The sequence below is a fragment of the Mus caroli genome, chromosome 15 (genome assembly GCF_900094665.2).
Source record: "Mus caroli chromosome 15, CAROLI_EIJ_v1.1, whole genome shotgun sequence".
NCBI classification, from domain to species: domain Eukaryota; kingdom Metazoa; phylum Chordata; class Mammalia; order Rodentia; family Muridae; genus Mus; species Mus caroli.
The window spans coordinates 13,210,638-13,215,771 of NC_034584.1; positions in this window are offsets into that span (position 1 = coordinate 13,210,638).

The window sequence follows — 5,134 nt, forward strand, 5'->3', positions numbered from 1 at the left end:
GAAGATAGCCTAGTTGGCTATCAGTGGAAAGAGAGGCCTATTGGTCGTGCCAACTTTATCTGCCTCAGTACAGGGGAATGCCAGGGCCAAGAAGTGGGAGAGGGTGGGTGGGGGAGTGGGTGGGGGAGCAGGTGGGTAACTTTTGGGATAGCATTGGAAATGTAAATGAAATAAATACCTAATAAAAAATCAAAGAAAGAAAAAAGAAAAAAAAGAAAGTAAAACAATGAGAGCAGTATGAAGGAATTATTATTTAATGGCATAAGGAAGTGAGACAGCCTTTATGATATCTGTCTGCATATATGAGAAATTGTTATATGTACAGTACAAGTTAAATCACCTGCAGTGTACACTCATCAGCCAGGATCATTTTAATTTCCTATAGCAATATATGCCTACCCATTAATTTATCAGTTCCCAGTTATAATAGTCAGCTGCTGATCAGCTGTAGAATAAATAGAGATCGGCAAAAGTTGTTTCTCCACAATTATCTTGAATATAACTTCCTATCACTTTCTAATATAGGTAAAGTTTCTCATTTTCAAGTGCCGAACATGCTTTATCCAGTACCTTCACAAAAAATAGGTGTTGGCATGTAGATATATATAAAGCTACAGGCATGGAATGTTGCCTGTTGAGCATACTGCTTAGAAGACATTTTTTAAAACTTTATTTTCTAAACAATTATTCTACATTTACATAGCCCACCCATAGAGCTACTCTTCCCATCCCATCTCTTGGTGAATACAGCTTTCAATGTAGAACTAGAGTTAACACAGTTCTTTCCCAATGCCTTTAGGCCTTATTTCATTTTTCACATTATTTATCTGTCTGTCTATCTATCTATCTATCTATCTATCTATCTATCTATCTATCTACCTATCTATTATCTATCTTTATCATCTATTTATGTGTCTGTTTGTCTGTCTTTGTGTTTATTTGTTAATAATCACCAACCTTAAAAAGCAGACAGGGATTCCAATCCTACCACACTTGAGTAGGAGCAACAGTAGGGAAAAGCAACAGAAGAATGAAGCATCCACACAGTAAGTAGGAGACTAGATTCCCACATCAAGAAATATTTCAATTAGAATAACTTCAGATGCTTTGATGCCAATGCAAAAAGCACACACATTGAAAGTTGAGTCAACATCCTTTTTCCAAAAGGCAACAACACTACTGCAAGATATACTAGGAAAACAAAAGCAATTTTGCTGAAGTAGAAGACAAGAACCTCGAAATAATAATAATAATAATTTCACATGCATTAAGAATGGAATAAACTCCTTAACAAAGACTAAGGTAAGAAACAAACAATTGAATAAAATGCTGTAAACAATTTGAGACCTAAATGTAAAATTTCACAAGGAAATAGAGTCCCTAGCATAAGCCAAATCTGAAATAAGCCTTCAAATAGAACCTCACAGGTAAAGCTCTCCTACAGATTCTGCATCGTCAAAGAACGTCAGGTGTGGAAATTAAGGTAGAAGAAATCAATCACTCAGCAAAAGAAAATGATGAATCAACACCAAAAATAAAGTACAATATTCCAAGGAAATCTGGGACACTACAAATGAACTATATCTACAAATACAAGGTAAAAAGTAAGGAGAAGAAATACAGGTCAAAAACTCAAAATATATTTTTAAGAATATTATAGAGGATATACCCAAACTTTAAGAAAGGTACCTATCAAAGTAAAAGAAATCACAGAACACCAAATTAACAAGACAAGAAAATAACATTTCCACCATATACAAAATTCAAAACACTAAATATTTAGAACAAAGAAGGGAAATAAGATGCAAAGGAAAAAAACTGAGTTACATATATGACAGGCCAGATCATTCACATTATGGCTGACCTGGTTTTTTTTTTTATTAGACATTTTCTTCATTTACATTTCAAATGCCCATACCTTCCCCCACCCTGCTCCCCAACCCACCCACTCCCTATCCAAAATACAATTTGCAAAACACATGAAACTCAAGAAGAAGGAAAACCAAAATGCCTCACTTGTTAATGTGGACTCTGAAAGCCAGATGGCTTGGACAGAAATTATAAATGCTCTGAGAGACCACACATGCCAGCCAAGACTACTATACCCAGAAATACTCTTAATACACTACATATTCACTAACCTAGCTCTATAGATGTCCCTAGAAGAAAATTTCAGTCTGACAAAGTTAATTATACACAAGAGAAAAAAAAGTGCTAAATCATCAGAAAAGAGTAAACCAAAAAGAGTCAGGAGACCTACATCATATCACAAGATAACAGGAATTAATGAATTCAGCTCTTTAATAACTTTCAGTGTTACCAGTATGGATGCCTCCATAAAGACACAGACTAACAGATTGCATCAGAAGGAGGTTTCAATATTTCTGCTCTCTCAAACAAACATAACTCATCTGCAAAAGCAGATCACCTTAGGATAAAAGGCTAACAGAAGGTATTTCAAGCAAAGGGATTTAATAAGCTACGAGGCATATACATTTTAATAAACCATCCTGCATATAATTCAACTCGAAATAGAACAATAACCTCCATATGTAACCAGATACACACTGGAACTGTTAAAAAATAATAACTGGAAATAGCCATGAACTCTTTGTCACAGGAAAGGACTTTTTGACAGGACACTGGTAGAAGAGACATCAAGACAAGCAATGAATAAATTGAATCTTCTGAAGCTGAAAACCTTCTCCATAGCAAAGCCAATAATCTTTTGAGAAAACAGACAGCCTACAGAATGTTTTCTGGTAATGCATTTGACAGAGGACCAATATCCTGAAAAGATAAAGAACTACAAAAGAAAAACATCTGAAAATTATAAAAACTCCAATTAAATATGGAGTGTAGAACTAAGGGTGTTCTCAAAAGATGAAAGGAGGGTCGAAAAACATTTTAAAATGTTCAACTTCTGAAACCATTCGGGAAATATAAAGTAAAAATACATTTGGCCTTTCATCTGGATGCAAACACAATGATCCAAATCAATAAAACAAAAGAAGGCACATGCTAGTAAGGATGCAGGGGAAAGTGGAGGCTCATGCATTGTGGGTAGGTGTGTACACTGCTGCAGCCATTATGAAAATCAGTGTGATGCTTCTCCAGAAGCTGCAAATGAATCTACTATGATCTAATTATATCTACCTTTGGCATATGCCTAAATGACTATACATCTTACTAAACAGAGACTTGCTCATTCATGTTCACTGCAGCTCTATTCATAAGAGACAGAAATTGGAAACACTGAAGAATAGATAATAAAATATGATACATTTACATAATGGGATAATATTCAGGTGTTAAGAAAAATGAAATTATGAAATTTTGGATGGAGCCAGGAAAATCATTCTGTGGATAAACGCAATAGATGTAGCATGTTTCCTTTTATATGGAGGAGCTAGTATATTAACTTAAGATATATGTGTGTTGGAATCAGAAATAGCACAGAGGCTAAGTAGCTCATAATAAACCAGAAAGTAGGAGGGAACCCAAGATATAAGGGGAAACAGAGCACCTTGCAGAAGGTGCGAGAAAGAAAACTCCAACATAAGAAGGTTAATAATTTCAGAGAAAACAGTAGGAAAAACAATTCTTGCTCAGAAAATCAAAAAGGGGTACACACACACACACACACACACACACACACACACACAGCCTATATAATAAAAGAACACGTATCAACAAATACTGCTCATTGATATCTCTCAGCGATAGCACTGTTAATTCCCAAATAAAAGGAAACAGATAACAGAAAGGATGCGAAAACAGGATCTATCCTTCTACTTACATGAAAGAAATACAACATATCATCTAGGATAGACATCAACTCAGGGCAAAAAGATAGAAAAAGTTATTCTAGGAAATACTTGGTGTAGCCATTTTAATATCTGACAGGATCAACTTCACAAAAAAACTAATCAGAAGAGATAAGGAAGAACACCACATGATCATCAAAGGAAAATCCACCCAGAAGACATTTAATTCTTAAAATATATTCATGAAGCACAAGGGGACCCAAGCACATAAAAGCAATACTAATACAACTTAAATCACATATGGTTCCTCATACCCTTACAGTGGGAGTCTTCAAAATCCCATGCGTAAAAAGAGACAGCTCAAGATGGTCCATCCTTTTGTCTCAGCTCCAAACTTTGTCTCTTTAACTCCTTCCATGGGTGTTTTGTTCCCAATTCTAAGAAGGGGCAAAGTGTCCACACTTTGGTCTTTGTTCTTCTTGAGTTTCATGTGTTTTGCAAATTGTAACTTATATCTTGGGTATTCTAAGTTTCTGGGCTAATATCCACTTATCATTTGAGTTCTTTTGTGATTGGGTTACCTCACTCAGGATAATGCCCTCCAGGTCCAACCATTTGCCTAGGAATTTCATAAATTCATTCTTTTTAATAGCTGAGTAGTACTCCATTGTGTAAATGTACCACAATTTTTGTATCCATTCCTCTGTTGAGGGNCATCTGGGTTCTTTCCAGCTTCTGGCTATTATAAATAAGGCTGCTATGAACATAGTGGAGTATGTTTCTTTCTTACTACTTGGGACATTTTCTGGATATATGCCCAGGAGATGTATTGAGGGATCCTCCGGTAGTACTATGTCCAATTTTCTGAGGATTTGCCAGACTGATTTCCAGAGTGTTTGTACAAGCTTGCAATCCCGCCAACAATGGAGGAGTGTTCCTCTTTCTCCACATCCTCGCCAGCATCTGCTGTCACCTGAGCTTTTGATCTTAGCCATTCTGACTGGTGTGAGGTGGAATCTCAGGTTTTTTTTTATTTGCATTTCTCTGATGATTAAGGATGCTGAACATTTTTTTTTCAGGTGCTTCTCAGCCATTCGGTATTCCTCAGGTGAGAATTCTTTGTTTAACTCTGAGACCCATTTTTTAATGGGGTTATTTGATTTTCTGGAATCCACCTTCTTGAGTTCTTCATATATATTGGATATCAGTCCCCTATCTGATTTAGGATAGGCAAAGATCCTTTTCCAATCTGTTGGTGCCTTTTTGTCTTATTGGCGGTTTCTTTTGCCTTACAGAAGCTTTGCAATTTTATGAGTTCCTATTTGTCAATTCTTGATCATACAGCACAAGCCATTGCTGTTCTATTC